We start from the raw sequence: 9,907 nt of genomic DNA on the forward strand, positions 1-9,907 counted from the left end.
ATTGTTTAATAGCCACTAAAATAATTTCAAAACAGCATAAATTCAACAAAACAAGATCTGAAAGACAGGTTAAAGAGATGAGATGAAAATATTGAATATACATTTCGATCAAAAGGACATCATATCAGAAGTAAGAAATAGCAGAAAGAATATCCCTGAAAAATCTATTAAGAATATAAAAGGACTTCTGATCATCATTGTGAATGCAGACTAAGAAAATGGCAAGATTAAAGATATTGGATTACAAAATCACTGATGAGCTTTGCAGAAAATTAGGTAGTACTTCTAGAACATAAAAGCCAACAACCGTAAGAGATGAGACATCCACAGACACATTCATAGAAGAAATGACCTCAACAGAAAACACACATAATTTTACATCTTATTAATCAATATTTGTCACTAATAATAATCATACTTAAGCTATTGAAAATCAAGAATGAAAAATGACTTTTTAGATTTTCAGACAGGAAAAGTGAATAACAAAAGGGATAAGTATGAGAATGACATTGAACTTCTACAGCTAATGTCATGAGACAATGGCATAAGTCTTAGGATGAGATGACTCAAAAGTCTAAAAAAATAGATTAAAATTAAGCACATTTAACTGGAAGCCAGATAACCTTTGAAAGTGAAATAGCATACAATCTCCTCTTAAAATTAAATTTGACTTCAGTATGCTTCCTTTTTCTTCAATATATATTTTTGCCTAATTTGGGGGCATTTCACACAATACATCATAATCATATTTAGATCCTCCTCTCCTATCTGCACCCCTATAGCCCTGCCCACTGGATTTCATGCATTCTGTCATTTATGTTAAGGCCTATTGAGTCAAGTTTGTGTCCCCATATGTCCCTCAACCTATCTAGCATCCCTTCCTTAAAGAAAGCCAACTCTCCCTCATCCAGCAGTGATCAGCTGCCCATTTCTATAGTTCTATGTTGGATTTTTCTTCGATTGAGTTTGCATGGGTCTGTGAATGCTCTCACCATTGCTCTAAGTTCATATGAACAAGTTCCAAGAAGGAATCATGATGGTAAAGGGGAAGAAGGGGCTCAAGAGATGGGGGAGATAATAGGTGTCAGGTATTATCAATGGTGAAAGGGGGAAATATGGGTACTTTAATTGGGGCGGGAGGAGGGAGGGTTAAACAGGTAGAGAGAGAAAAGAGATAAATAATGTGGTAGTTTGAATGAAAATGTCTCCATAGGCTCCAAGCATTTGGACATTTTGTCCCCAGATGGTGGCACTGTTTTGGGAGGTCTTAGAAGGTGTCTCTGGGGGTGGGTTTAGAGAGTTCTTAAGCCTTGCCAGATCTCCAGTTACTCTCTTGCCTGCTTGAAGACATAAAGCCCAGCTTAAAATTGAGCAGAAGTTGGTTGGTAAGAGAGGGTATAGATAGAGGAGGAGGGCTAAATATCATCAAAATATATGAAATTCTCAAAAGTAAAAGTTTAACAAAAGAAAAAGTGCTACAGAACCTGGATGCCCATAAACAGAAGTAATAAATAAATCTAGAGCTCAATTCCACACATCAAACATCATGGGCCAAAATGTAAAACTTCTAGTGCTCCTCCTCTGTACTCAGAGGAAGCTTTGCTTCTGAGTGAAAAACTCCTTTACTCCCTTAAAGATCAGCTCTTCCTCACCCAGCAATAGTCAGCTGCCCAATAGTTCTTCAGCTAAGGTTGGGGCCTGCTGTCCATTTCCAGAGTTGTGTGCTGGGATTTTGTCTGCGTGAGTTTGCATGGGTCTTGTACATGCTGACACCATTGCTGTAAGTTCATATGAGCAAGATCCCAAAAACCTGCCTATAAGATTTTATTTCCATATGGTCATGCACCCCTCCCCTGGCTCTTATAATCCTTCTGCCCCCTCTTCCACAATAGTCCCTGAGCCCTGGGTTCATTACCCTCTGTTGCATGACAGCTTCGTTGATGAGACTTGGGAGATGCATTAGTATTCTCTCTACCCCTTGTTCCACTATATTTGTGCTGACTAGACCCCAGGTGAATGAACTTGCACTGAGGAACATCAGAGGACACTAACTTGACTCGATAGGTCTTAACATAAATGACAGAATGCATGAACTCCAGTGGGAGGGGGGAAGCTATGTGAGGGTGCTGATGGGGAAGACAGTAGGAGAATGATTAAGCTGTTGTATATGAAACACACAAAAAGTTCAATTTTTAAAAATCCTTTGCTATTCTATTTTCTGTGTACTCTCTTCCATTTGAACAGACTCTAGAAACACCTAGCCTAGGCAGAGACCACCAACCACAGCCCCTAGATAAGGAAAGGTCCAAAGAGGCAGCTGTAGAGGGCAGGAGGACTGGAAAAAGACTGGGCAAAAGGCAGGAGCCTGGTTCAGCTGGGAAGTGCTTAAGGAGAGGTAGTGCTACCCTCAGCCACCTATGGGAACAGAGCTCAGCAACTGAGAAGTGCCTTACAGGCTGGAATCACCCAACTATCATTCGCTGCTATAAAGCCTGAGAATTCAGAAGTTCCAGGGGCATACTTGATACCCATAACTGCACCCTTCCAGCAGGTGATCAGTACTCAGGAGTCTCTGAAAGTATGAAGACGGGTCCTCTGTGCCAGTCTCAGTGCTGGGGTTGCATCCCACACTCCCAATGCACTTGGGAAACACCCCTTAGCTGAAACAGCCATCCCGGGGCATGATCTGGAGAGTTTGGGGAGGATGAGAGAATCCTCCCAGACCACAGAACACAAGCTATGGATGGCCAGCAGAGGCCCCTTACACAAAGAAGGAAAACGGCCTCTGGTGGATATGGGTCTCAGACACTTTATGCAAAGTCAGCAACAGCTGAAAAGGAAAGACAAGAGTCTACAGTTCAACTGAGCCTCCCCTGACCCGGCGCATAAGTCTCCAATTTTTTTTTTTTTTTTTTTTTTTGAGAACCCAGAAAGAAGTTGGTCCAACACTTAGTCATTTTTTCTGATTTCCTTTGGTGTGAGTCCCATATCCACTTCTTCCCTACACACTTAGCAGGGACTTTTATTGTATTTTTAAAGTTTTTTATGTTTTTTTAATTTTTCATACTTTATTTACTTCTATTTTATGTGTATGAGTGTTTTGCCTGAATGTATGTCTGTGCATCACATGCATGCAATGCCCACGGAGGACAGAAGAGGGAGTTCAGCCCCTTGGAACTGGAGTTATGAATGGCTATTAGTCATCATGGGTGCTGGGAACTGAACTCAGATCCTCTGCAAGAGCAGCCAGTGCTCTGTCTTAACCCCGGAGCCATCTCTCCAGCCCCAGTTCTTCATGTTTTCATTTACTGTTCAATTTACATATTCATTAGATTTTGTTTATGATTTTCTTTCCATTCCTGAACAAAAAATTTTCTTTCCTTAGTTTTTTCTTTTATTCCGTGTTTTCTCCCCTACCTCCAGCATTGAGTAGTAGCTTGACTTTACCTTATTGGCTTTCTTAAAAACACTCTCATTCTTCATCATATATGTAGAATTTTGCGTTTCAACTTTTTCATTATTAGAAAATATTTTTTGTTTGCTTCCCTTTTAAAAAAGTTTTATTTTTATTTTTAATTATGTGTGTTTGCCTGTGTGTGAATAGGTGCACATGAGTGCAGGTGCCCACAGAAGCTAGAAAAGGATGTCCTCAGATTCCCTGGATCCAGGGGTTCCAGGCTGTTGTGGGCCTGCCGTGAGTTCTGGGACCTGAACTCAGATCCTCTGCAAAGCCGCGTCTCTAGCCTTGCTCTCCTTTTGTAAATTGTTCTATTTAATCTCTTACTCTTTTCTCTTTTCATCTATAAGACTCCCCTAAAGTCTCTGTCTTCTTTCCCTTCTCATCTATTTAACCTTCCTTCTTTTTTCTCCTTTCCCAGTTCCCTTCCCTTCTCATTCACTATTTCTACAGTTAAAGGTATAACAACCATCACTATATACATATCAAATGATTAAAAAGATAAGTAGCAGCCTAGTTATGTCTTACATGTTTCTATTTATGTAACATTCTTAAACTACCCCCCAAATTAAAGAAATAGCAGAGACCAATCATTATCAGATTTAAAGAGAGGAGTAGGTCTCTAGGGACATGGGTACAGATATTAAAAAAGCCACATGATAGACGCTTGTGGTAATGAACATATTGGTGTTGATACTGTGTTTGCAATATTCTAGTATAGTGTTGCTTGATGTCACCATTGAGAGGGAAGGGCTCAAGGGCTCATGAAATCTTTTTGTACTATTTCTTATGACTAGAATCTATAATTATTTCAAAATAGCAAGCTTAAATTTAATATAGATCCTTTGAGAAAATTGCAGAAATAATTGGGTAAAATATCAATTAAATGAAGATAGGAGACAAAGGTTTAAAAAAAATCAGGTAAATCAGTCTGAAGTTATCGATAAAGTGTCATAAATATGAAATTTCTGAACTTTGAGCCTTTGTTGGGTTTATTTAGTTTTGCTTTTAAGTTTTTTACTTATACATATATATTGCTATTCCTTGTTGAGAATCATATTCTTATAAATAAAATAGCCTAATTCAAAATGTAAAAATTATTAAACTTAGGATAGTCAAGATTCTGAAATTTGAGCAATTTACAAGCTCCCTGGGCTTCAGTTTTCCCCAACTATAAAATAAAGGTTATGGTAACACTATGTGGTTCAAATGACATAACACACTGGAAAACATTTTATAAGTTATAAAACCATGCACATGATTATTTACAGGGTCACCATTAAATGTCATATAAATGTTAACCTTTCTAACCTGCCTCTCAGAAGGCAAACTGACTAACATTTGTCAAGCAATTCACCCACTGTGGATTGAACAAAACTCCCTATACAGAAAACTAAATACAATATACATCAGAATATCAAGTCCCAAAGACCTACAACATACCCATATCCCACTCTGCAATATCCTCTTAAGAGGTTGTTTTAAAGTGTAGGCTTTCATATTGTTTAGATATGAAACAGCCAAGAGATCAAGGCAATTACTGTGGAAAAAGGATCTTATGTTCTAATGAGCAGAGTGAGTAACACACCACCAGCAAAGGGCCATATGGAAAGCACCAGGATTAGAGGGGAGGCAGGTGGTGGCAAGGCAGGGGAGCACAGTGAGGAGGCAGAGGAGCACGGTGAGGAGGCAGGGGAGCATGGTAAGCAGCCCTTTCTGTAGTTTCCCCAGGATAAAACAAGTCAGCAGGGTGTTGGTGGTTGGATATGGAATGCCCCTAGAATGCTTATGAGTTAAGGGCATGATCTTCAGCTGGTTAGCACTACTGAGATCTGATTAAATTATGGGGCGGAGGATGGGGAGGCTAATCTCATCAATGATGAGTTTTGTATTAGAAGATGAAGCCTAGTTGGAAGCAGTAAGGCACTGGGGACATGGTTGTGAAGGGTGTGTCTTGTCCCCACTCCCCTGATCCTGTCTCTGCTTCTGAGCTGCCTTGGGGTAGTCTCTTTGCTCTACAACATGCTCGCTACCATGGTGCTCTGCTACATCATATATGACCACAGAAACAATGGGGCCAAGTAACCATGGGCTGAAACCTCTGAAGCTGTTTAAACTCTTCCCCACTCAGGTTGTTTTCTCAAGAACTTTGTCATAGCAATGACATGTGAGGTAAATTCACTATACTGGCTAATAGGAATAATTTCTGCAGGCTCTGGGGCATATGGAGTGTCTCTGTGGTCAAAACACTGGGTCCTGGGATAGATAAGAAAGTGGGTGGTGATCCAGCCTGTGAAAGCCTTATAATTAATCAATAAAAATGGTTATGATCTGGGCCTTGGACTTGGTTTGTGTATTTAATTACTTTCTGTTGTTGTGATAAACTCACCATGACCACGGCAATTTATAGAAGAAGAGTTTATTGGGCTTTGGGTTCCAGAGGGATAAGAGGCCATGCTGAACACTGGCATCTCCAGGCATGCAATGCATAGGAAGTAGAGAGAGCGAACCTGGAAATGGGGCTTGGCTATGAGCTCCCCAAGCCCACCCCAGTGATGTGCTTTCTCCAGCAAGGCCACACCTTCTAAACCTCTGCAAACAGCACCACCAACTAGGGACAAAGTGTTCAAATACTTGGACCCTAGTGGCACATTCTCATTCAAACCACCACAGTTTACATATGAAAAGCAAACTTCCAGGCAAATTATTTACCAACAATTTTTAGGAATTAGTAATCCCTCAGAAGGGCATTCTTTTCACAGCAGCATGGCCCCAGAGGTCAAAGCATCAGAATACCGACAATCAAAAGGCCACATTACTGCAGCTGCTAGAGCTTTTGCAGTAGAAGTCTGAAGTAATATTCTATAGGGTTTCAGTTACATGAAAGTAGCTATATTGATGTGAAAATATTTTTAATATTTTATTTATTTTTATATGTATGCGTGTATTGCCTGCATGTATGTGAGAGTACCCGTATCATGCAATGCCCCAGAGATCAGAAGAGGACTTCAGAGTCCCCTGGAAGTGGAGTTAAGGACTGTTCATAGCCGCCATGTGGGTGCTGGGAATCAAACCCGAGTCCTCTGCAAGAGCAGTCAGTGCTCTTAACCACGGAGCCATCCTCCAGTCCCTGATACTAAAATATTTTGATAAGAAAAAGCAAATAATCTCAAAGCAAGTTAAAAAGTCTTCTGTTCAAGTACGTTAGTGGTGCAAAATCGGTCCTTGTCCAGCCAAGGTGTTTGGGGTTTGCTCTAGACTTCAAATTACCCTTTGGTTTTGGTAGGTCTACTCTGAGTCTCAAAAGCAGCATACTCGGCCCACACCATGGACAGCAGTCCTAAGGTATTCACTTATGTCCCTGACTTCATCGTAAGATGCCACCAAAACCTGGCTTTCTAACTCCCACTGATTCCTAATATTAATGATTTGTGATGTCTTTCTTTTCTGCCAGTCTTGCTAAGCATTTATCAACTATATTAAATCCATCACATTGATTTTTCCCTACTAGCTGTTTTTAATTCTGGTGCTTTCTGCTTTTATTATTTTTTTCCCTTCTGCTTGCTTTGGGCTTATTTTGTTCTTTCTCTAGATTCTTAAGGTGAGACCTTAAATTATTTGTCTGAAACTTTACCTTTTGTCTAATGTACGCATCGGGGGCTACAAGTGTCTCGTTAGCGTTGTGCTAGTTCTGTCCTTCCAATGTTGCCTGTACTTCCATTTTCTTTCAGATTAACAGACTGTTTATATTTATTTTATTTTATGTGTATGAGTGTTTTACTTGCATGTATGTAAGTACATAGGAGGGCATTGGATCTCCTAGAACTAGAGTTACAGACAATTCTTAGCTGTCACATGAGTACTAAGAACCAAACCCAGGTCCTCTGCAAGAGAAGCCAGTGCTCTCAACCGCTGAGCCATCTCTCCAGTTCCTCACTGTATTTTTAAATTTTATTTACTTTTATTTTATGTATCTGAGTGTTTTGCCCTCATGTATGTAAGTACAATGTCTGTTGAGACCAGAAGAGAAAGGCAGATCGCCCAGAACTGGGATTATGAAAGTTTGTTAGGTACTATGTGGACACTGTGAACCAAAACCATGTCCCTCTGAAAGAGCAGCCAGTGCTCTTAACTGCTAATTCCTAACTCTTAACTCTTCCTTTTTGATTCATGGATTACTTAGAAGTATGAGGTTTAGTTTCCAAATACTTGGAGGTTTTCCTGTTATGTTCCTGTCACTGACTTAAGCTTCATTTCATTATGGTTAAGGAACACTGCATAATTATATGGTTTTATATAGGTTCATTTGATGGGCCAAGATATGACCTATTTCAGTATATGATCTTTGAGCACTTGAAAAGAAAGCGCCCTGTGCTCTATGAATGCTGATTTGACCATGTCCATTGATGTGTTGCTGCATTCTTCTGGACCTTCTCTGGCTTTGTTTAGTCTTCAGCAATCACTTGAGAGAAGGAACTTGCGGTTCTGACTGTGATAATGGAATTATCTCTCTCTCTCTCTCTTTTGTTCTGTCCTTTGTTGCCCATGTTTCTTTCAGATTTGTTGCCCTGTACATTCATATCCAGGATTACTAAGCCTTTCAATGGGCTCATTCTTCTGTCATTGTGTATAGTCGACTTTCCTTATCTTCAGGTTTCCCATAGTGAATTCACCGAACTACACACTGAAACTGTTTCAAAGAATTAGCATCTGTACTAGCAGTATTCAGGCTCTTGTTCTCATCACTGTTTCCTACGCAGTGCAGTGTGACAACTATTTATACAGAATTCACATGGTACTAGGTTTCACAAGTCATTTAATTTCCAGTATGGTAACCTAATTCCTTGTGTAGAGGAAGTTGTACATATGTTCTAAGAAAATGCTATGCCGCTTGATGTAAGGGACTTGAACATTTGTGGATTTGGTTTTCACAGGGATTTCTGATATGAACGCACTATGAACGCACTATGAATCCCTAAAATGGACTTCCCTTTTAATGCTCTCTACTTTAGTGATATTAATGCGGCCATTTATTAATATTTTCATGATGTATGCTTTTTCAGTTTTTATTCACAACATTCTCCATATCATAATTGAAATATGAGTTCTTGTCAACAATATATAGTTTTGTCTTTGTTGTTGTTTTGTTTTGCTTTTGAGACAGGGTCACACCATGTAGCACTGGCTGGCCTAGAATTTGTTATGTAGACCAGGTTGGGGGTAATGGTATGTGCCACTGGCTTAGTCATTTTTAAAAACTCATTCTACTAAATTCTGTGCTTAAATTTTTTTCATTTAACTTAATTATTACTGTCTTGGGAATTAAGCCTACCATTTTAATTTTATTTTTACTGACTTCTCTCTGAATTTTATTTCTTTATTCTCTTTTTGTAACTTTCTGATTTACAAATCTACTTTGATATGTTCAGTGTTTCTATCTTTTTTTATAGAAACTACTTAAAACTACATAAAAAGTGGCTTCTCAACACATTACACAGTTCATGCATAGTTTATTGTTTTGTAAGTTCAAATAAATTATTGCATATCTATCTTCCATCCTTTTTTACTTTTGTTTATGATATGATTCTAAAATTCTTCATCTATATATATTTGAAATCCTGTCAGTTATAATTTTAGCTTCCACCATAAAACATAATTTAGGAAATTCAAGAGAAGGAAGAAAAACTATGGTTCTGATCAATGCAGTATCTGTTAGCTACATTCTGTTATTGAATTTGAAACCTCCTTTGTTCTTAGTATCATGTATAATTTTTCTATTAAAACCTAGACACAGGAATATATTATGAAACACTGAATTTTATTTGAACTACCATTTTAGATAGACTCCTATGACACTGCCCACCAGTGAGAAACACACTGCCTGCCACTGCCAGAGGGAGGCGGAAGTCCAGTCTCCACACTTGACCTTCCCTGACACCACAGAGAGGGGGAAGGAGGTCTCCTCAGACTGTTCTGGGTGGGGAAAGGCCAGTTCTCACGTGGTCCACACTGAGGCCGATGCAGAGGTGGCTTCCTTACCACTGCCTGATGGTAAAAGCCCTGGCTCATCACTGGGCCACCTCGGGCCTAACAGAAGAGGGAGAAGGTTCTTACTTGTTATCAGATGGAGGCAGAATTTCCTTCCTGGGTTTGTATAAATTTGTCATGCTATTTTTCTTTAAAAATACTCTAATGTCTTCTCACTTTTTATGAGAAGCATGCTTCAATTATCTGGCCATTGACCACTGAGGTATCATGCATCTCATCTCTCTACCAATCCCTACACAGTTTTAAGGACACTTGAAATAATTTCAAAAGGACACAGAGTGATTTCCAAAGTGGTCTTTTTTAAGATAGATTCGTTAGTTCTGAGAATCTGACAAATAAAATTCACCGCATTACTTTCTGTTAATAAAAAAAATACTAATATATTTGTATAATACTAATTTG

The sequence above is a fragment of the Nannospalax galili genome, unplaced genomic scaffold, assembly GCF_000622305.1.
Source record: "Nannospalax galili isolate Female #2095 unplaced genomic scaffold, S.galili_v1.0 scaffold405, whole genome shotgun sequence".
NCBI lineage: Eukaryota > Metazoa > Chordata > Mammalia > Rodentia > Spalacidae > Nannospalax > Nannospalax galili.